General features: G+C 41.1%; 1 long non-coding RNA gene across 1 annotated transcript in view; it reads left to right on the top strand.

The window, feature by feature from the left end:
- LOC148146777 (uncharacterized) overlaps positions 1–23,001 on the top strand; it is a 57,912-nt gene extending 34,911 nt beyond the window's left edge. Inside the window, exon 2 of the long non-coding RNA XR_015760476.1 lies at positions 21,924–23,001. This is a non-coding gene — a long non-coding RNA (uncharacterized LOC148146777). The remainder of the gene's footprint in view (positions 1–21,923) is intronic.
- Positions 23,002–24,785: the final 1,784 nt, after the last annotated feature.

The following is a 24,785-nucleotide window of genomic DNA, read 5'->3' as shown; positions in this document are numbered from 1 at the left end:
AAGTCTTACTCTATTAGTACAAAACAATACAGAAACATTAAATTGACTCTAAGCATGCAAACATTCCCCACTCCAATCTTTTGCAGTCCATCTATTCCCACTACTGACTGCCTCTGTCTTTCTTCATCAAAACCGTGACAATGCTCTGGCAATTACGTTCTCTCATCCTGCCATGTGTTTAATTTTCGCATTGAATGGCTGCAATAATAAGCTCCATCTAAACAGTCTTGAATTTTTGTCCTTAAATTTTTCCAAATATTTTAATGAGCTATGATCAGTATGTATAATTGTCTTAGACACATCACTGACAATATAAATGTTGAAATGTTGTAACGCCAACACCAAGCTCAAGGTTTCCTTCTCAATTGTAGAATATTTCTGTTGACGATCATTCAATTTTCTGGAAAATGACACAATAGGTCTTTCTATCTTCTTGTTGCCTTCTTGTAAGAGTAAGCACCGAACACCCACATCACTTGCATCAATAGCCACCTTGAATTGCTTTGCATACTTACATATGGCTAATATTGGGGCAGTGGTTAACACAGCATTCAAACTGTCGAGTGCCTTCTGACAGTTCGCCATCCACTGAAATTTTCTGCAGTTCTTTAATAAGTCAGTCAGTGGAGCAACTACACTGCTAAAATTCAGTACGAACCTCTGATAGAATATACTCAATCCCAACAAGTGTAGTACTGCCCTCTTCACTGAAGATATGTGAAACTACCCAATACCCCTTGTTTTCATATCTCATGGATGCATCTGTCCCTGTCCAAAAACATGGTCCAGGAATAATTAGATTAGATTACTTAGTGTGGAAACAGGCCCTTCGGCCCAACAAGTCCACACCGACCCGCCGAAGCGCAACCCACCCATACCCCTACATTTACCCCTTACCTAACACTACGGCCAATTTAGCATGGCCAATTCACCTGACCTGCACATCTTTGGACTGTGGGAGGAAACCGGAGCACCCAGAGGAAACCCACGCAGATACTGGGAGATTGTGCAAACTCCACACAGTCAGTCGCCTGAGGCGGGAATTGAACCCGGGTCTCTGGTGCTGTGAGGCAGCAGTGCTAACCACTGTGCCACCGTGCCGCCCACAAATGTGACTTGGGCTTTTGCAAATCATTCTTAGTCAGGTTTATCACCAAAACTGCCTCCCAAAGTCAATCGAACAGTTCCAATAGATGTTGCAAATGTTTGTTCCATGTGACTAAAAATCACCAGGTCTATGATGTACACCACACAATTGGGTATTCCAGAAATGACTTCATTGATTAGTCCTTGAAATGTGGTTGGCACATTTTTCGTATCAAATAGAATGACTTTAAATTGGTGTAGTCCATTCAATGTCATGAAAGCCAAAATTGTGTTTGCTTTTTCAGATAAAGGTGCCTGCCATTTTCCTCTGAGTAAGTCCAACTTAGAAATATAAGTTGCTTGTCCCACCTTCTCAATACAGACTTACAAACGTGGACTAAGAAATGGAATCAGACTTTGTAACTGCATTGACTTTGCGAAAATCCACACATAATCGTTGGGTACCATCTGGTTTTGGCACTATTATTATGGGTGAGCTTCATTCACTGCAACTCACTTCCATTATGTTGTCTTTGAGCATGCATTCAATCTCTGTTTGAACTCTGCCAACTTTGGAGGGTTAAGGATATTGCTTAATTGGGACAGCATTTCCTATATCTACATCTAGATTTGTACTTCCCATGTGATTGTAATAACTCTTTCAGGTCATTCTGATTGTCATTTGGAAGGTAACTCAATAATTTAGCCCAATTTTTGAGAACTTTGTCATTATCCAATTTAATTTAAGGAATGTCCAATTTAGAATCCTCCAAAATTGGTTCTTCACTCTGTGTTGTAATCAGTAACACATTGCCTGTTTGTTTTACTTCCCTATCAAAATACCTTTTGAGCATATTCACATGACACATTCTGAGATTTCTTTCTATTTGGCATTCTTATCAAATAATTCACCCCATCAAACCTTGGTTTGAAAGGTTCACCTATCACTGGAAGTAACACTAACACTTCCACTCGCAAAATTGCAAATTTTTGGTTTATTGTTTGCCTCGTGTTTCATCATATACCCTGCTACTTTTTAATGCTGTCTAGCCAGTTCACCTGCTCTATTTAATCTTTCCTTTGACCCAAAGTCCAAATATTTGGTCTCTGACTCACCAATTTCTCCTTAATTAATTTCAGTGCTCCTCTCACTTCATGCCCAAAAACTAATTCAAATAGACAAAATTTGGTAGAGTCATTTGGTGCATTCCTAATTGCAAAAAGTACAAATGGAATTCCTTTATCACAATCCTCTGGATAATCTTGACTATAAGCCCTCAATATTGTCTTTAAAGTTGATGCCACCATTTTGATGCTTCCTGCAATTGTGGATGGTATGCAGTGGATTTGATTTTATTTTCAAGCAATTTATAACTTCCTTAAATAATTTTAATGTAAAATTTGACCCTTGGTCTTATTTCTATCCTGGTATTAATCCGTATCTAGTGAAAAATTTGAGTAACTCTTCTATAGTCCTTTTAGCTATGATATTGCATAATGAAGTGGCCTTTGGAAATCTAGTGGATACATCAATTATGGTCAAGAATTACTGATTCCCACCTTTTGTTTTAGGTATGGGTGCCATGTGATCAAGTAAAATGTTTCTCAAATATGGGAATGGGTATTAAAGGTTTTGTTTTTAATCACTGCCTGAGATTTTCTAATTACCTGACACATATGACAGGTCTGGAAAAATCCAACCACATCCTTATGCAGTCCAGGCCAGTAAAAATGTTCTTTGATTTTAACTTACGTTTTCTTACTCCCAAATGACCACCTGGTAATTCACGTGCATTTCTTCATCAAGACGTCATTTTAAAGAAAGTAATGTTCTGGGATACACTCAGATTCTTCTTATGTGTAGAATCAATTGCTTTAGTTTTGATTTTCTTTTAATAATTAAGTTAATTTCTCTGAGCTAAAAATATCCATTTTATCCTCCACTCTTCTTGTTTTTTCTCAACCATTTGATCAAATATGGTCTCTGATAATTGTACTTCAACTTCCTTCTCTTTATTCTTTGATTTCTCCCCCGCTTCAATCTGGGACTTTGTGACCTTGTTATCATACAGTCAGGAACATTTCCTTTAATACCTCAGTTGCCTGATGTTCCACTGGCTTTTCAACCATAGTAGGCATCATTCCCACTCATGATCCAACTATCATTACCGAGGACAAATTGTATTCCTGGATCCGAGACTTCCTCCAGTCACCATTTCTCACCAAATACTCCAACCTCACTTTATATAATAGAGCACTCCTCATCTCATCATGAATTCCACGTGTTACCACGTTTTCTGGCCATCGTCCTTCTGAATTACATATCCCCTACTCTCTCACCATCAATGAGTGATATGCTCCCGTTTCTCTTAAAATTTTAATTTCTTTATCCGCTCCTCTTGGCATGTGTGAGTAAATATTACCTTCACAAGTAAATTCTTTAAGAGATCTGCATCTCCTCAACCAACCAAATCAGTCGCACATTCTGTTGCAACTTTTTAGCTTCCACTATGCTTTCCTTTCCCACTTCAACAAAACTCACTGGCTTATCCTGTTTTTCCACAACTGTCCTCCCAGTGCTTTTTCTAAACCACCAACACTGTGACTTCATATTTTATTCCAGTGAAAACCCCTGAGCTTTTCCATTTCTCTTTCCCTCCCTTGGGTTTCCTTTTTACCCTGTGGCAAACTATCTTTACTATCTTCAATGAGATCTCCTTTTCCCTTATCACCTGGGGATTTCTCTTTACCCCAATTTCTATCCCTCACCGGCTGAAATTGATGTTGGAAGCCAAACTTTGATTTATGAACCAACTCATACTCATCAGCTATTTCTGCTGATAGTCCTGCTATTTTAACTCTCTGCACTTCCACATGAGTTCTCACTACTTCAGGAAGTGAATTTTTGAATTCTTTCAAACTAATTGTCTCTCAAAGAACAGCATATGTTTGTTCTATTTGTAATACCCTTATCCACCTATTAAAATTTTTTTTGTTTGATCCTTTCAAAAAAGGACATTGTTAATAGACTGGGTCTGTGGCAGGTGGTGAGGGTACAAACAAGAGGGCAAAACATAGTTGACCTCACCTTTACCAATCTGCTGGCTGCAGATGGATCTGTTCACGACAGCATCAGTAAGAGCAACTACCGCACGGTCCTTGTGAGGACGAAGCCTCACCTTCACATTCAAAATAGCCTCCATCGTGTTGTGTGGCACTATCACCATGCTAAATGGGATAGACTTCAAACAGACTTAGCAATGCAAGACCGGGCATCCATGAGGTGCTGTAGGTCATCAAAGGCAGCAGAATTGAACTCGGGCATAATCTGTAACATCATAGCCCAGCATATCTCCCACTCAACTACTACCATCAATCAGCCAGGGAGTCAACCCTGGTTCAATGGAGAGTGCAGGAGGGCATGCCAGAAGCAGTACCAGGCATACCTAAAGATGAGTGTCAACCTGATGAAGCCACCAAATAGGACCACATGCATACTAAAACAACATAAGCAGTAAGTGATAGACAGAGCTAAGTGATCCCACAGCCAGTGGATCTGATCTAAGCTCTCATCCAGACATGAACAGTGGTGGATGCTTAAACTCACTGGAGGAGGCAGCTCCAAAATATCCCCATCCTCCATGGTGGAAGAGCCTAGCACATCCATGTAAAAGGTAAGGCTGCAGCAATCTTCATCCAAAAATGCCAAGTAGATGATTCAATCTTGGCCTCCAGTGGTCCCCAGCGTCACAGGTACCAGTCTTTAGCCAATTCAATTCAGTCCACGTGATGTCAAGAAATGGTTGGAGGCGCTGGATACTGCAAAGGCTGGTCCTGACAACATTCTGGCAATAGTACCGAGACTTGTGCTCCAGAACTTGATGCTCCCTTAGCCAAGCTGTTCCAGTATAGTTACAATCCTGGCATCTACCCAACAGTGTGGAAAATTGCCCAAGTATTTCCTGTACATAAAAAGCAGGACAAATCCAACCCAGCCAATTACCGCCCAATCAGTCTCCTCTCCATCATCAGTAAAGTGATGGAAGTTGTCACCAAAAATGCTATCAGGCAGCACCTGCTCAGCAATAACCTGCTTAGTGACACCCCATTTGGGTTTTGTCAGCGTCACTCAACTCCTGACCTCATTACAGCCTTGGTTCACACGTGGACAAAAGAGCTGGATTCCAGAGAGGAGGTGAAAGTGACAGACCATCACATCAAGACTGCAATTGACCAAGTGTGGCATCAAGGAGTCCTAGCAAAACTGGAATCAATGTGTATCAGGAGGCAAACTCTACAGTGGTTACAGTTATACCTGACACATAGGAAGATGGTTGTGGTTGCTGGAGGTCAGTCATCTCAGTTTCAGGACATCACTGCAGGAGTTCTTAAGGATTCCTCAGAAAATGGCCCAACCATTTTCAACTGCTTCATCAACGACCTTCCTTACTCATAAAGGTCATAAAGTCAGAACTGGGGATGTTTGATGATTGTGCAGTGTTCAGTACCATTCGTGATTCCTCTGATCTGATCCATTGGTTGTGAGATCGCTTAGCTAAGTCTATCAGTTACTGCTTATGTTGTTTTGGCATGCATTAGTCCTATTTGGTGGCTTCTCATCTTCAGGTATGCCTGGTGCTGCTTCTATAATGCCTTCCTGAACTCTCCATTGAACCAGGGTTGATTCCCTGGCTTCAGTGTCAAAAGGTGTGATGCTGGAAAAGCACAGCCAGTCAAGCAGCATCCGAGGAGCAGGAGAGTTGATGTTTTGAGCATAAGCTCTTCATTAGGAATGTGGGGCCACATAGTCAACTTCAGAACAATCTGTCACCCACTCCTGCCTGGAAAGTTCCAGATCATTGAAGCTGAATGAAATTGTGACCTGGCAATACTGTCCTCCCACTGGTGTGAAGCTGCAGATCGTGTTGAAGGTGTTGACACCACTCTGTGACCTGCTCCTTGTTCAATCTGGGCCCCCTCACACTGTGCTCCTGGGTTAAGCGTAGCTTAGGATGCTATTAGAGTCATAGAGATGTACAGCACGGAAACAGACCCTTTGGTCCAACTCATCCATGCCGACCTAACCCAATCTAGTCCCACTTGGTAGCACCCGGCCCATATCCCTTCAAACCCTTCCTATTCATATACCCATCCAAATGCCTTTTAAATGTTGCAATTGTACCAGCTTCCACACTTCCTCTGGCAGCTCATTCCATACACACACTCTCTGTGTGGAAAAAGTTGCCCCTTAGGTCTCTTTTGTAACTTTCCCCTCTCACCCTAAACCTATGCCCTCTCGTTCTGGATTTCTCCACTCCAGGGAAAAGACTTTGTCTATTTATCCTATCCATGTCCCTCATGATTTTGTAAACCTCTAAACTCACCGCTTAGCAACCGACATTCCAGAAAAAACAGCCCCAGTCTATCCAACCTCTCCCTATAGCTCAAATCCTCCAATTCTCACATCATCCTTGTACATCTTTTCTGAACCCTTTCAAGTTTCACAACATCCTTCCAATAGGAAGGAGACCAGAATTGCACACAATGTTCCAAAAGTGGCCTAACCAATGTCCTGCACAGCCACAACATGACCTCCCAACTCCTGTACTCAATACTCTGACCAATAAAAGAAAGGATACCAAACACCTTCTTCACTATCCTATCTACCTGCAACTCTACTTTCAAGGAGCTATGAACCTGCACTCCAAAGTGTCTTTGTTCAGCAACACTCCCTAGGACCTTACCATTAAGTGTATAAGTCCTGCTAAGATTTGCTTTCCCAAAATGCAACAGCTTTCATTTATCTAAATTAAACTCCATTTGTCACTCCTCAGCCCAATGGCCCAACTGATCAAGATCCTGTTGTAATCTGAGGTAACCTTCTTCGCTGTCCACAACTCCTCCAATTTTGATGTCATCTGCAAACTTACTAACTGTACCTCTAATGCTCGCATCCGAATCATTTATGTAAGTGACAAAAAGTAGAGGGCCCAGGACCGATCCTTGTGGCACTCCACTGGTCACAGGCCTCCAGTCTGAAAAACAACCCTCCACCATCACCCTCTGTCTTCTACCTTTGAGCCAGTTCTGTATCCAAATGGCTAGTTTTCCTGTATTCCATGAGATCTAACCTTGCTAACCAGTCTCCCATGGGGAACCTTGTTGAATGCCTTACTAAAGTTCATATAGATCATGTCTACCACTCTGCCCTCATCAATCCTGTTTGTTACTTCTTCAAAAAAGTCAATCAAGTTTGTGAGACATGATTTCCTCCACACAAAGCCATGTTGACTACTCCTAATCAGTCCTTGCCATTCCAAATATATGTAAATCCTGTCCCTCACGATTCCCTGCAACTTACCCACCACTGATGTTAAGCTCACCGGTCCATAATTCCCTGGCTTGTCCTTATCACCTTTCTTAAATAGTGATACCATGTTTGCCAACCTCCAGTCTTCCGGCACCTCACCTGTGACAATCGATGATACAACTATCTCAGCAAGGGGCCCAGCAATCACTTCCCTAGCTTCCCACAGAGTTTTCGGGTGCACCTGATCAGGTCCAGGGGATTTATTTGTTTCAAGATATCCAGCACTTCCAGCTATTCTTGGAAAACACGGAGTGGATACATCAGATCCCTTTCCCCAAACACACTCACGTTTCCCTTCTCTGCAGCCTCTGCTCCATTTGTTGTTCATGTTGCAGACCCAGATGCTGTAACTAGAGTCTTCGTGCTCCATCCAGAGTTGGGTCACCTAATTCTCAAGTCTCCTGAATGTCTGAGGCAGCTTACAGCACAACTTCAGCAAACTATCTCCAGCACCTCTACTAACTTTTCAATAACAGGAGTTAGTCAGAAGTCTCTCAGCTAAAAGTTAGATGTCTGGTCCTTTACAATAATACCCAAGAGGATTCCTTGTGTTACTGACCATGCAAACAGACATTCAGTGGTCAGGCACAGACAAAATTTTAAAGACATGTCCAAGATGGAGCACAACATGGGACAGACCAGGAGGCGAACAACAGCCCATTACATTTCATTGTTTCTGAGCTTCACAATGCAGTACTCAATAGATGAGGGAGCCAAAATCCAAGGCCAGGGAAACATACAGAGGGACAGAAATATTCAAGTTAAACATAGAAACAGACAAATAACTGAGAACATGTTTTCGAAATATGGGGAGAAAAGACAGGAGAGTTGAATTAACCGGAGGAGTGAAATCTTGAAGGGAACATACCACAAAAATGGAACATTGAATAAAGACATTGCCAGATCAGCTGAAATGGTTCCTTAAATGAAATTCTGAATCTGCCTCACATAACCAGCCCAGACACCCAAAAACTGGCACATTCTGTCAGCCCAGCATGGAAAGCTATGCAGAAAATGCTAGTGTATTAATGTATCTATCTTTTTGCTGTTGCTCAATAAGTTGAACAACATGTCCAGCATGGGGATCATTGAAGCACACTAGTATGTTACTTGTACTAGATAACTGCCTGGCATGGGGAGATTTGCAACCCATCTGTGTGTGACAGGAAATGGAGCTCCCTCAAATTTGTAGTTGTCTTTCCCTAAATTTATCACCAGTACAAGTGTGTGTGTGTGTGTGGGGGGGGGGGGGAGGAATGTTGGTGGTAGATGTGAAAATCATTGTTTGACAGAGAACACACATGGAGAAAGACAGTTTAAACATGAACAACTGGCAAGGGTTTGGCTAATCAATAGAGAGAGAACCTGAGGAATGTTTCATGGACAGATGTGATGATGTGCTTGACAATATTAAAATAAAGGCATTGCCAGACCCACATAGATCAGTGCACATAGGAATGACAGATGGGTGGGATTCTGGTGTGAGTTCAGATACAAGGTGAGACCTTGTCAAATGCTTTCTGGAAATCCAAATAAATCATTTCCACTGGCTCTCCTTTGTCTAACCTGATCATTACCCACTCTATTCCAACAAGTTTGTCAGAGATTACCTCTTCTTGTCAAAACTGTGCAGAGTCAGCCCTATTTTCCTATGCATTTGCAAGTACTCTGTAATGTCATACTTAATAGTGGACTATAAGACCTACCATCGACTGAAGTCGGTCTAACCAGCCTATAATTTCCTGCCTCCCACCCTTCTTAAACAGGGGTGTTACATTAGTCATTTTCCAATCCTCTGGCAGCATTCCTGACTCCAGTGATTTCTGAAAGATTACCACAAATGCCTCCACAATCTCTTTAGCTATCTCTTTTTGAAGCCTGGGTATAGTCCATCTGGTCCAGGTAACTTGTCCACCTTTTAGACCTTTCAGCTTGCCCAGCACCACCACCTTCATGGTGGCCACTGCACTCACCTCTGCCCCCTATCCTCTTAACGTTCTAGTATACTGCTGGTGTCTTCCATTGTGAAAACAGATGCAAAGTACCTATTCAATTCTGTGCCATTTCTTTGTTCCTTATTAGTACTTTTTCAGCAGCCAAACATCCACTCTTGCCTCTCTCGTAACTTTTATATGTCTTTTAAAAAAAACTCTTGCAATCTTCTTTTATACTACTATCTAGCTTACCTTCATATTTCATCTTCTCCATCCCTCTTTTTTTCTCTTTTTTTTAGTTGTCCTCTACTGGTTTTTAAAAGTTTCCCAATCCTCTGGCTTCCCGCAAAACTTGTTCACATTCTATGCATTTCCTTTTGCATTTATGCTGTCCCTAACTGCTCTTGACAGTAAGGTTTGCCTTGTCGTCCCCTTAGTATGTTTCTTCTTCCATGGGATGAATTTCTGCTGTGCCTCCCAAATTACCCCAGAAACTCCTGCCATTGTATCTCCACTGGATTTCCTGCTGGGCTCCCCTTTCAATCAACTCTGGCCAGCTCCTCCTTCATATCTTTGTAGCTATCTTTACTCAATTATCAAGAATCTGAATTATTTTAGGGACAAAAATAGTTAAAAGTGCAGAAGAGTTCCAAACACATTCAACCTTCTGAATGAAAAGAATTTTCTTTCTGCCATAAATTGGGAGTCCCCTATTTTTAAGTAGTGACTCCTAAGTTTTAGATTCTCCCATGATAGGAAACATCTGTTGTACATTCACCCAGTCAAGAACCCTCAGAATCTTACATGTTTCAACCAAGTCATGTCTTACTCTTCTAAACTCCAATGGATACAAGCTTAGCCTGCCCAGTTTTCTCTCATAAAACAACCCATCCATTCCAGGTATTGGTCTAGTCAATTTTCTCTGAATTGCCTCCAACACATTTATATCCTTCCTTAAATAGCCATCATGAGTCAGAGATGCCAGTGTTGGACTGGGGTGTACAAAATTTAAAATCACCCAACACCCTCCAAAAGCTAGTGCTTCCAAATAAACCTGTTGGACTATAACCTGGTGTTGTGTGCTTTTTAACTTCCTTAAACAGGGCGACCAAATCTCTACACAGTATTCTAGATGTAGTCTCATCAATACCCTTTATAACTGAAGCAAAATCCCCCTACTTTTTAATATTTAATTCTCCTCACAATAAGCAAGAACATTCTATTTGTTTTTTTTTACTTGCTGTACCAACAGACTAACCTTCCATTATTCATGCATCATGACTGAGATCCCTCTGCATCTTTGATCTCTGCAACCTCTCACCATTTGAAATAATATGCATTTTTATTTTTCCAGCCAAAATGGACAGTTCCAGATTTTCCCACATTATACTCCATTTGCCAGCATTTTTCTCACTCACCTAAACCATCCATATTGTCTTGAAGTTTGCTACTGTCCTCTTCACCTATATTTATGACAGTTTGCTACTGTCCTCTTCACCTATATCGCCAAAAACGGATACCCGCGCAACTTCATCAGCAGATGCCTAAGAGAAAGACCACGGAACAAGGATATACCACAACCAAAAGGACTAGCCACACTACCATACATCAGGAGCATCTCGGAACTGACTGCCAGACTACTGCGACCCCTAGGACTCATAACGGCACACAAACCAACAGCCACGCTCAGACAACAACTCACCAGAACGAAGGACCCGATACCCAACATGAGCAAGACGAATGTAGTGTACAAAATACCATGCAAGGACTGCACTAAACACTATATAGGACAAACAGGAAGACAGCTAACAATCCGCATACATGAACATCAACTAGCCACGAAACGGCACGACCAGCTATCCTTAGTAGCCACACACGCAGACAACAAGCAACATGAATTCGACTGGGACAACACTACTATCATAGGGCAAGCCAGACAGAGAACAGCCAGGAAATTCCTAGAGGCATGGCATTCATCCACAAACTCCATCAACAAACACATCGACCTGGACCCAATATACCAACCACTACAGCGGACAGCTGAAACTGACAACCGGAAGCGGCAGGGACAGACCACTATAAACACCGGAGGAAACATCAAAGAAGCGCTTCACAGGAGGCTCCCAAGCACCGATGATGTCGCCTAGCCAGGGGACGAAACGTTTGCAACAAAAACTTCCAGCTCGGCGAACAGAACCACAACAGTCATGATCTCTTTACTAATAGATTCTAATAATTTCTCTATGACAGGTGTTAATTGACCTAGAGGGTGGAATCTTATAGGGATGTGAAAGATGTGGTTTATGGCAAAAATGCTGGTAGAATCATGCAAGTGCAGCGAGACCCATTTCAACATTGGGAACAACTTGCTATATCTTTCAACTAAGTTCCAGGCATCAAGGTGGAATTCTCACGAGGTATTAATAAGTCCCCTATTAAGGGAGATTATAGCTTGTTTAATGCTTAAATAACACCACAACTCACCTCATTAATATTCATCTTCCTTTCTTAGCAAAACTGCCAAACAAGCTAGATGCCAAGAATTCTCAACAAGTAGGTCAGAGTGGGTACTTGGTGACTTCAGCTTGTCACTAGCTCCAAACGACATCCAAAAAGATAGTATCTCTGGGCACAATCCATGGGCACTGGCAACATCCCTCATCCACTGACATTGGCATCCAGTAATTGCCAAACTCTCAGGGTCTTCATGGCACCTTTCCTATTTGTAGGATGCTTAGGAAGTTGAGATTTACACTTCAGAGCACACCAGTAATTATTGCTAAACCACTGCAGCAGGATGGCTTTATGTTCCTGGGTAAGTACTCAGCTGTTAGATTAGATAGACAGCATCTTAGGACTGCTCACTTGTTCTCTTAGCCCTTGTTCATTTAGCGCCTATCTGCATACTGACAGTATCTCTCCCTTGCCTATCAGTGCAGTCACAAAACCAGGCAGTTTGCCTTGCTGGTCAGTAGTCCATGGCCATGTTCACCTTGCTGTGAGGCAATGTGCTCCATCAATCCCATGATTGTACCATGTGCCAGTATCTTGTGTGACAAACACACTGCATGTGCAGAAAACATCCCCTCATCTTAGGGGAGTAGTCTTTACCAAAATCCATGGCAGCACATATTAGCATGGTAAGTCATCAGAGTCCAGTAACAGTCCAGGGGATTGATACGTCAGGCGTCCAGTTGGAGTTTTCTTGGTCAGGGAGTCTGTGCCTCTGCTGTCTGGGAAATGGGTCATGGTCAGTCCATATCTCAGGTCAATGCAATCCAGGAGATGTACAGGCATTGGACAGGTGCTTGGGCATTTATCAACTGGAGCTGTCTGGTTAGATTGCTCAAGGGATTGGACCACAGTCAGTCTGGTTTACCCTGAAACACTAAGGGGAAATGGGGTTTGGGGGAGGGGACAAGGGGGCAGTGGCTATAGGAAGGAGAGTCAGGAACCTATTCAAGTGGATTGGGAGCTGCAGGCTTGGGGAAGAAGGAGAATTATCAGTTATGAAAGGTGGAACTGTGTTTGCAAGAAGGGGGTGCATGGTAAAGCATGGATGGGGATGGGTTCATGTGGGAATGGTGAGCAGCTGCAGGTTCCTTTAGATAGGGCAGTGTGAAGCCTTGGGGATTCATGAGATGGTTATTCGAATATCTAGGTGCCCGTCAACTCGAAGACCTCGCTATTGCCTTCCATCATATTGGAAACAGTATTTGAAAAGAAAACAATCATGACCACAGTTGCACTGGGCCAGGTAGGTTTCTCAATCTGTGAGGAATGGTATGAAAGACCCACTAATGTGAGGCTCTTCAGAAAACAAAATATTACACATAGATCCATGTACAGTACAGGACACAGACCTGCAGACCCGCAGTCCCTCACAAACTGAATGCATTGGCTCCTTGTGTTTTGTACACCTCACTGCCCCGACATTGCTGACCAGTTCATTCAAGGTCAATACTTTTACACACTGGAGCCAAGGAAAGAATAGTTATGTTTGACCAAGAACACAATGGTGTTTGCTTATTCCTTGCAAATTACTTGTTCTGTTCTTCTGCCATCTCCTTATTTTCCATTATTAATTTCCCAGAGTGAATTTCTGTAAGACAATTGCTAACTTTATTATTTCCTCGATTAAATAATTTTCCCTCCTTTTTAATCTTTTTAGTTGTTGCTTTTTTTTTAACCTTTTGTCTAATCTCCTGACCTGCATATTACACAATTATATGCTTTTCCTTTTCAGTTTATTCCCATCTGTAATTTATTTAGTTAATCATTGATGATGGGTTCTGCTTTGTTGGAATGTATCTGTTTTGTGTATTTAAATATCTTAAATATTTGTTTCCAACATCTTAACCTTCATAATACTTTCACTAGCGTAACTTTCATGCCCTCATAATTATCTGTGTTTAAGTGTGAAGTATTAGTTTTAGACTCTAAGGGCATCTTCACTATAAATATTAGTTTGTCCTATCTTGTTAGTCAATATCTGGTCTATTATAGCCCGCTCTCTGGTTGATACCAGAACATGCTATCTCAGAAACTATCCTGAAAATTTTCTGTGAATTCCTTATCTTGGTTACATTTAATTATCTGATATTTTCACTCTGTATGTAAATAAAAAATTCTCCATGATAATCACCAAACCCTTCTGACGAGCTTCCATTATATCATAGAACCTCTATGGTGGAGAAGCAGGCCATTCAGCCCATCAAGTCCACACTGAATGTCCGAAGAGCATCCCACATAGACCCACCCCTTCGCTGTAACCCTGCATTTCCCATGGCTAATTCATCTAACCTGCACATCCCTAGACACTATGGCTGTGTTAATTTGCCTAATCTGCACATCTTTGGACTTTAGGAGGAAACCAGACCACCCAGAGGAAAGTCCACACTGTCACCCAAGGTCAGAATTGAACCTGGGTGTGAGGAAGCAATGCTAACCATTGAGCAGTGCTGCTCCAATATATATTCTTTGCCTGTGACGTGGCAACTATTAGGAGGCCTTTACACCACTCCCACAGGTCACTTCCCCCATCACTAACCAAACTGTTACTGCACTATTTTGGTTGTCTCTCTCCACTGTACTATCATCTTTAATTACCAGGTCCATCCCTCCATCTTTTTCAAGCTCCCTGTAATAGAGTGGAAACAGCATGGAAACAGACACTTCAGTCCAATCTGTCCATGCTGACTAAATTGTTTGTTTAGAGACCCACAATGCAAATACAAATTGAAATTATATGAACCAGGACTCAAAACCTCCTCAACAATTCAGTCTGTTAGACAACAGCATATAACGAAAAGAATCTAACTCAAAAATGATAAACGTATGCTGCACATATAGGGTGGAATTTACTCAAAGGGGCAGGGGTCTTGCCTCCCAGAAAGTGTGCCAACAAAAGCCCCACAGTGTTTCCTTTTGAGAAATGGCTGCAACTTTAGGTGGCAATAACCAATGCTTCTCATTGCTGTCACTGCCACCAGGGGGAGGCAGTGATACAGATCCAGGATCAGCAAGACAACCAGACCACAACGTTGGATGGAGGTTATAGAGAGTGGGGTTGGAAAAATGGGCTGGGGTGTGTATTGGCTCTCAGTGGGCCCTTTCCTAATCCAGATATTGGATACCTCAAGTAGCCACCGTGTACCTGATAACAAGGGCCCTCTGCAGAAACCTGCATTTGGTTTTATGAATTCCCCTACCAGCATAATGAGACCTTTAAGAGGACATCAAAACCCACAAGCTCACCTTGTTGGGTGGTTTGTGGGGGGGTGGGGGGTGCGGGGAGGTGGAAATTCTGTGTATCAAAAGACTGTCCTTCCTATATATCACATACCCCCCAAGATTTAGGTCTTAACCCATATCTTCCTGCAGTCACATGCCTGTCATGGCTACCAGATCATATTTATTAATTTCCATCTGGGCTCTGAGTTCATCTGTTTTCTTTCATATGTTATGTGCATTCAGATACACAGCCTTGAGTTTTGTCCTTTTAGTCTTTTTGTAACCTCTAGCTCTATATGCTGATTGACTCTTAATCTGTACTTTCTGTTCCTCCTGTGCTGGTCTGTTTTCATTTCCCACACTAATAGTTTTCTTTCATGCCCCGTCTCCTATGATTTACTACGTATTACTGAATTTGATCCCTTGTCCCTGCTATTTAGTTCAAAATCCTGTCTATTTCCCTTGTCATGAAGCTCACAAGAACATCAGTCCAATTTACATATAGACCATCCCACTTTCCCAGGTACCAATGCCAATGCCCCATGAACCAGAAACCACTTCTCCCACACTAACTTTTAATTTATATATTTATCTCTTTAATCTGATTTGTCCTAAGGCAATTTGCAGTAATCTGGAAATCATTATCTTTGAAGTTTTGTTTCTTATTTTGATGCCTAGCTCCTAGTATTGATTATGCAGAACCTCTTTCCTTGTCCTGTGTATATCATTGATAATTACATGGACCACAATAAATGGATCCACTCCTGAGCAAATGTCCTGAACCCTGGCACTGTGTAGACAACACAACCATCTGGATTCTCACTCTTTGCTTCAGAAAACATTGTCAACCCCCTCACTACATTGTCCCCTGTTCATAATACTGTGCTTTTTGTTCATCCATTTGAATATCCTAATTTCAGAATATTACTGAATCTAACCTCGCTACTTGCCTAGAAGTAATTTCTGATGTGATTAGTTGAGATAATACCAACCAAAGTGTTCAGGAATATCCATAGCAATGCTACACCTATTTATTTAGCCCCTAGTCCCAAAACATCTAATCATATGAAATGATGTTAAATCAAAATCATACCATGACCACAAGATGTAAGAGATATAGACCAATTCAGCCCATTGAGTTTATCCAGTATTCAGTGAGATCATGGTAGTGGTGCTGGAAGAGCACAGCAGTTCAGGCAGCATCTGAGGAGCAGTAAAATCGACATTTTGGGCAAAAGCCCTTCATCAGGAATAAAGGCAGAGAGCCTGAAGGGTGGAGAGATAAGCTAGAGGAGGGTGGGGGTGGGGAGAAAGTAGCATAGAGTACAATAGGTGAGTGGGGGAGGGGATGAAGGTGATAGGTCAGGGAGGAGGGTAGAGTGGATAGGTGGAAAAGAAGATAGGCAGGTAGGACAGATCATGGGGACAGTGCTGAGCTTTCTTGCCTCTTCCCCATAACCCTCAATTCACTTACTGATCAAAAATCTATCTCATTACCCCCTAAAAGAAGAAATTCTCCTCATTGGTCTGAAATGGGTGACTCCTATTCTGAGATTATGCCCTCTTGTCCTAGACTCTCCCACAACAGGCAACAATCTTTCCGCATTAACCTTATGGTGGAACAGATGACGATCAATGGAGGACTTGCAAAGCAATTTTTCAATGTATATACCAGGGAAAAGTATATACCAGTGAAAAGGAAGGACTGTAAGAAAGGGTTTAATGTGCCATGAATATCTAAGGAAATATAGGAGGATATAAAATTGAAAGAGAATATATACAAAGTGGCAAAGATCAGTGGGAAACTAGAAGAACGGGAACACTTTAAAGGTCATCAGAAAACCCAGAAAAAAGCTATAAAGAAGATATGTCATGAGAGTAAACTAACTCAGAATATAAAGGCAGACATCAAAAGTTTCTATTAAATGTATAAAATGAGAAAAAATGGTTAAGGTAAACATTGGTTCTTTAGATAGTGAGAAGCAGGATTTAATTATGGGAAATGAGGAAATAGTCAAGGCAATGAGCAGGGATTGGGTGTCAATCTTCACAGTGGAGGACACGAGTAACATGCCAGTAATTGATGACAAGAAAACTAAGGTAGGCGAGGATCTAGAAATGACCATAAAAAGGCAGTGTTGGGCAAACTAATGAAGCTAAAGGTAGACAAGTCTCCTGGCTCTGATGGAATACATCCCAGGGTACTAAAAGAGATAGCAAGAGAAATAGCAAAAGCACTCATGGTAATTTTCCAAAATTCATTAGACTCTGGGTCAATTCCAGAAGATTGGAAAACAGCAAATGTGATACCACTGTTTAAAAAAGGAGGCAGACAAAAGATAGGGAATTATAGACTGGTTAGCTTAACCTATGTAGTGGGCAAAATGCTTGCATCTATTATCAAGGAAGAAATAACAAGACATCTAGATAGAAATCGTCCCATTGGACAGCCGTAGAATAGGCTCATCAAGGCAGGTCATGCTTAACTAATTTGCTGGAATTCTATGAAGACATCACGAGCACAGTGGACAACGGGGACCCTATATATGTGGTGTATCGAGATTTCCAAAAGGTGCCGCACAAAAAGCTACTGCATAAGATAAAGATGTGTGGTGTTATGTCAATAGAGGATTAAATAATTAAAGGAAGCAAAGAGTGGGGATAAATAAGTGCTTTCCAGTTGGCAATCAGTGATGATAGGTGTGCCTTAGTATTGGGACTGCAATTATTCACAATTTACAGAGATGATTTGGCATTGGGGACCACATATAGTCTATTAAAGTTTGCAGATGACACTATAAAGTGAATGGCAGAGCTTAGTTTAATGGGCAAAGGTCTGGCAAATGGAGTACAATGTTAATAAATGTGAAGTCATTCATTTTGGTAGAAATAACAGTAAAAGGACTATTATTTGAATGGTAAAAAATTGCAGCATGCTGCTGTGCAGAGGGACCTGGGTGTCCTTGTGCATGAATGGTTTGCAGGTGCAGCAGGTATTTAAGAAGGCAAATGGAATTTTGTTCTTCACTGCCAGAGGGATTGAGTTTAAAAACAGGGAAGTTATTTTTCAGCTGTGTAGGATGCTGGGAAGGCCACACCTGGAATTCTGTTTGCAGTTTTGGCTTCCTTACTTGAGAAAAGATGTACTGGCACAAGAGGGTGTGCAGAGGAGATTCACTAGATTGATTCTGGAATTGAGAGAGTTGGCTTATGAGGAGAGACTGAGTAGACTGGGATGATATTCATTGGAATTTAGAAGAATGGGGGGGATCTTATAGAAACATATAAAATTATGAAGGGAATAGATAGGATAGAAGTAGAGAGGATGTTTCCACTGATGGGTGAAACTAGGACAAGAGGGCATGCCTCAAAATTAGGCAGAGCAGATTTAGGACTTCTTCACCCAAAGAATTGTGTCTCTGTGGAATTCCCTGCCTAGTGAGGCAGTTGAGGCTTCCTCATTGGATGTTCTTAATGCTAAGATAGGTAACTTTTTGAACAGTAAAGGAATTAAGGGTTAAGGTGCAAGAGAGGTTAAGTGGATCTGAGGTCACAAAAAGATCAGCTTTGATTTTATTGAATAACAGAGTGGGATCAAAGGGCAAGATGGCCTACTCCTACTTTTTATGTTCTTACATTCTTGTCAAGTCCCTAAGAATTTTCAATGTTTCAAATAGGTCACCTGTTCCAAATTCCAATGAGTACCGGCCCAAGCTAGTCCTCCTCTTAAGACAGTCCCTCCACAGCTAGGAATGCCTAGTGAATCTCTATGGACTGTCTCCAATGCCAGTATATCTTAGATAAGGGCCCCAAAATTGTTCTTCAGTATTGCAGTTGTGGTCTGAATATGGCCTTGTATAGTTTTATACTTTATATTTTCATTTCCTTTGACATAAAGGCCAACATTCCATATTGTCTGAAATTAGATGCTTACGTTTTGTGTTTTATGCACATGGATGCCCAAATCATCTATGCTGCAGCTTTCTGCATTCATTCTCCATTAAACAATATTCAACACCTCTATTCTTCCTGCCTAAGTGCATAACCTTACATTTTCTCACATTATATTCCATTTGACAAGTTTTTGCTCACATACTGAAGACAAGATTTAAATAAAAATGTATTCATATACTTAATTTCAATGCTCATAAAAAAGTCTGTTACCTCTAAGATATAATTTAAACAATTGACGAGTGTAATAGTGAACAAGGTAGCTACAATTTTATACAGAATGACCTGTTTTGGGATGAAAATGAGACTGAGCAAGCAAATATTCCCTGATGCTAAGTTGTTTAGTTTATTTCTTTTTGCCAGTTCAAGGGCCAACCAAGTGTGCATCCCACATACTCTCTACTCACCAGCAAAAGCCCTGGACTATTTGAATTCCCAAAAGTCAAGTTAACAGATCAAGGGCCTCTTAATCTGGCATTAATGGTATCAGGCAAGTGGATAAGAGTCTTACAAAACCCTTGTCCACAGGACAGCTGGGAATGGCCCAGCAAGATAAGTGAAAGGGGAATTGCATCCAGTAAGACTGTGGTATCCCAAGGCCATTGAGGGTCAAGGATTGATAGTACTGCCTGAGAGTGTAAGTACATTCATCCTGGCACCCAAGACAATGTTCAAAAAACATGTTTTGATTATCCTTTTTGTCTGCTAATCCATGTGCTAGTTTTCACTAGTGAGGCTAACACCAGAAATGAACTATAGGTGCTGCTGATTGCAATATGATCAGTGTATTAAATACATCATCAGTTCTTAACTTCTCCATCACAAAGAGGGACTTGCTAGTCTGTGCGAAGAGATCCACTTGTAGCCAAACGAGTCCATTAAACATGTACATTGCATGCTATGTTAGTATTTTCACTGCTTTCCCCTTGCCCTTTCACCCCGTCACCAAAATACCACGCCCTGTTCTAGTTAGGCAGAAGAGGTCAGAATCAGAGTTATAGTTTTCTTGGAAGTTTTGGGGACTAGATTTGTGAGTAAGATCTTTAAGGAAATATCATTATGCTTTTCTGACCAGAAACTCAATTAATTTTTCTGAAAAAAAATTAGGTTAAAATGATGACTTTTATTTTCAATCAATTTTGAATCAAATCAGGTGACTAATAACTCCTATAAAGAGCTGTGTCTGGAAGTTTTTTCTGCTTTGAGCACGGATTCAATCTATGAACATTTGCTATATAGAGGGCGCGCACACACACACAAAACAAAAGAATAGATAAGACACCCACTAAGCCAGTTGTCCTTAGACCAATTATTGCCCACCTAAGACCTCGATTCCCCTCTATTCTGATAATATGCTGGCCAGTATAAGATCAACTAGAATGGGAAGCCTTATTTTTGACCAACTTTGTGATGGGATGGAAATAAGCTTATTTCTTCAGGCGCTGCACTATGCATGATGGTGAAACAGAGTGGTGCTGGAAAAGCACAGCAGGTCAGGCAGCATCCGAGGAGCAGGAAAATCGACGTTTCGAGCAAAAACCCTTCATCAGGAATTTCTGATGAAGGGCTTTTGCCCGAAACGTCGATTTTCCTGCTCCTCGGATGCTGCCTGACCTGCTGTGCTTTTCCAGCACCACTCTGATGTAAACTCTGGTTTCCAGCATCTGCAGCCCTCACTTTTGCCTACAATGGTGAAACATATTGCCCTTTATACCTTCCCGTGTGACCTTCAAAACAGCATTCCCTTTGTATTCTTCCTTAAGTGTCTGGATCCCCTCTCCCATCCTAATCCCCAGATATGCCTGAATTTGGTAGCTATGTATTGTGCACCCAGGAACTGTTTGCAGTAGTGCACATTACTCAGTTCCAGCATTGCTAGGTTTGCTACAGTTATGGCTCTGGAACAACTGAGTTTAAATTCGGTATACTCAGAACAGACTTGTCCTTGGGGGAGTTGAGCTGTTTGCTCCCATTTTCCAACCCTAGAAATTCAGCATAAATTCTGAATACATGTCAATGGAATGTTCCCTACCTCTTCAGACTACATCAACTCAAAATTTCAAACCTAACAACAATAGGCAAGGATAGTAACAGTTATGAAACCAAGGCAGATAGATGAAATTAAAATTCAGATCACCGTAACCTAATTGAATGGTAGAGCAGACTCAAGAATGGCGATCTTGTGTTCCTGATTTATATCTGAGACTCTGAAAATGAAGAAAATTTGCAGCACCATTTTGATACCATCATCTGTAAATAGTGAAACTATTGTGTCAAGAGAGAAAAGAGAAAATAGATAATATAAATTATGTTTATATATTGGCTCTGTGAAACTGTCAAGAGTTATGGCTTGATTATTAAAGTTTCTAGTGATAAAACAAATCTGGAGAGTAATGTTTTGACATTTGCTTGATGTAGATTTGAAATATTGAATGTAATTATTACTTTCCTGATTTTAATAGGCTATGCTTTTTGTTTGTACAACAACTCTTCATGGAGAATCCATCTGGAACAAATTAAAATGGAACATTTAGATTCACACTCTCAATCTATCATCAAAGCTTCACAGGACATTAAATGTTACAGACATCACTTTATAGAGCAATAATGTTGAGATGTATAGCCTTCCACCCAAACTGATGATGTCACACAGTCGTCATGTGGAGGAACAGTTAGCAAGGTCCCAATGGAGACAGTTGTAACACACCTGCCTCCTAGTTACTTGTAATTATTCTGAATTAGTTAACGATAATTGTAACTTTTGCTACCATGCATTAAATATGTCATGTATTGCAAGTGCATCTTCTTGCTAAGATTCTACTGGTTTATCTTCTGCTATGTCTCTGCAGGGGTTCTTCAGGATAGTGTCCAAGACCCAATCATCTTCAGCTGCTTCATCAATGACCATCATCAGGTCAGATGTGGGGATGTTTACTGATGAGTGTACAATATTCAGCACCATTTGCAACTCCAGATACTGAAGCAGCCCATGTCCAAATACAGCAAGACCTGGACAATATCCAGACTTCAGCTGATACATAGTGAGTGCCACACAAATGCCAGGCAATGACCATCTCCAATAAGAGACAATCTAATTATCACCTCTTGAAATTCTATGACATTTTCATCACTAAGCTCCCTACTATCAACAACCTGGGGATTTACCATTGACCAGAAACTCAACTGGACTAGCCATAAAAATAATGGCTACAAGAGCAGGTCAGAGACTTGGAACATCCGCAAGTAACTCAACTCCTGATTCCCCAAAGCCTCTCCAACATCTGCAACACACAAGCCTGATGTGTGATGGAATACTCCCCACTTGCTTCCATGAGTGCAACTCCAGCTTGAAACCATCCATGACAAAGCTGCCTGATTGACTGCATCCACAAACATTCAATCCCTCAATCACTGTAGGAGCGGTGTGAACTATCTACAACATGCACAGCAGAAATTTACCAATGATTCTTAGATGGCACCTTCCAAACTCATGACCGCTACCATCAAGAAGGAAAAGGTCTGCATTGGAACATCATCTCCTGGGAGTTCCTCTTCAAGCCACTCACCACCCTGATTTGGAAATATATCATCATTCCTTCAGTGTCATTGGGTCAAAATTCTGGAATTCCTATCGGCCCTATGCATCTACCTACAGATCAGAGACTGCAGCAGTTCAAGACAGCAGTTCACCACTACTTTCTCAAGGGCAACTAGGGATGGGTAATAAATGCTGGCCCAGCCAGTAACACCTACGCTTTATGAGTGAATTGAAAAAATAGCTCATACTTAGCTACTTAGTCCAAAGTAGTCTATGTTGCAGTGATCTCCCCTAATCTCAAGCCACCAGTCATTGGTACCCGACCTTATAACAATTACCTTGATGTATAGTTTATTTAATTATTTGTAATAAATACACTCTACATTGTTTCTTATTATTATGTTTATTTCATTCTATGTCTAAAATAGCTACACCATAAGTTCAATCTTTAGATAACTCAGTTATCTAACACTTTCCCTTATCTACAGTAGTCGAGGTGATGAAATTCATTCTGCACAAAATAGAAACTTCACCTTCATGTGTGGTAGTTGTTCACAGGAGAAAGCTAATGAATGAAATCTGAAAGTTGTCGGTTTCCAAATATGAACCCAACTATTCAACAATTGCATGTTTGAATTTCTCCAATCAGGTTTCTGATCAAACCACAGCACAGGAAAGAGATTAACTGAAATATCTGCACAGAGGCTGGCATTCCATCACCAAGTCACCCTTATAATATAGACACACACACACACACATTGGCCATCCAGGGCTCCCTAATTGACCTAGGTTAATAATCCCAATCAAGGATCCCATTCAATAAGATCCACCTAGTTCCAATCATTACACTAACAAAGACACAAATCACATGCTTTCAAGCTTTCTGATTGGGGCACAGTACATTACACCTTGAACTCTGTGTCTCCTCTCCTTGCTTCATTTCACTCTTACCTACTAATGATTATGAGAATATATTAAACAATGATTTCTGTAGCCTTTCCTAAGCCATTAGTTATAGAAACAGAAATTTACTAAATTTAAATAACATTTTCTAGGGCGACGATGCACCAGTTCCAGATTTCTATGCTTAACTGCTCATGTACTGCCTGATTTAAACAGTGTTATGGATGAGCACTGTCAGTGTCATCACTATTCCTAACATAAAATCCTGGCCAATATATCAATAGTATAATCAACAATCTCTTTCAAACTTATTCCATTTTATGAACCTAGACCAAAGAACAATTGTAGCTCCTTACCGTTATCAGTTAATTGCACATTGCATTCATCTAAATCCGGGGAGTGCAGGAAAGGTGAATCCTTAGACTTAACTGTCCGTTCTAAGATTATTGTGAAAGTAAAATTGACAGCAGCAGCTGAAAAATGGATGAACAGCAATCAAGAGTGCTGGAATTAAAAGGTAGAAAAATTGGTTTGGTAAGAATCAGCTACTATTCTGACCTCATGTGTCTTAAAAGAGATGACTGCAAAGTATGGTAAAGTCAAGACATTGTTCTCATTTTTCCATAATGTTGTGGAAAGCAACCGAAAAACTGTAAGATTCGTTGGTAGTTTTATATGTATAGGAATAAAGGTGTGATTGGCACAATTTAACTGCAAAGACTGCACCGAAAATCATGCTACACTGTTTCACAAACCATCACAAACTGCAAAATCCCATTAGACCAAGGTGACCAACTTGAAGCAAAACCAGAAATTGCTGGAGAACCTCAGCAGATCTGGCAGCATATATGGAGTGAAAACAGAATCAATGTTTCAGGTCTAGTGATCCTTTAGAATCAATTATCCTGGCTGACTGTTATTCAGGACAAAAGGATTTGTTATTCACAGCAAATAACTATTATAACATGCTTAATTTGACATATGGGAGGAGAAAGTGAGGACTGCAGATGCTGGAGATCAGAGCTGAAAATGTGTTGCTGGAAAACAGCATTTGGACTCCAGCTGTTCACAACTGATATCAATGGTTTGGAGGTGGGGACCAAATGCGATATTTCCAGAGGAAGTGGTGGAGGCTAATACAATTGCAACGTTTAAAAGGCATCTGGATGGGTATATGAATAGGAAGGGTTTGGAGGGATATGGGCTGGGTGCAGGTCAGGCAGCATCCAAGGAGCAGGAGAATCGACGTTTTGGGCATGAGCCCTTCTTT

Source organism: Chiloscyllium plagiosum, unplaced genomic scaffold, assembly GCF_037043375.1.
Source record: "Chiloscyllium plagiosum isolate Xiang-an unplaced genomic scaffold, Cpla_swu_hap1 HiC_scaffold_19, whole genome shotgun sequence".
In the NCBI taxonomy this organism is placed as follows: domain Eukaryota; kingdom Metazoa; phylum Chordata; class Chondrichthyes; order Orectolobiformes; family Hemiscylliidae; genus Chiloscyllium; species Chiloscyllium plagiosum.
The sequence above is the reverse complement of the archived record's forward strand: the minus strand, read 5'-3'. Positions and strand labels throughout refer to the sequence as shown.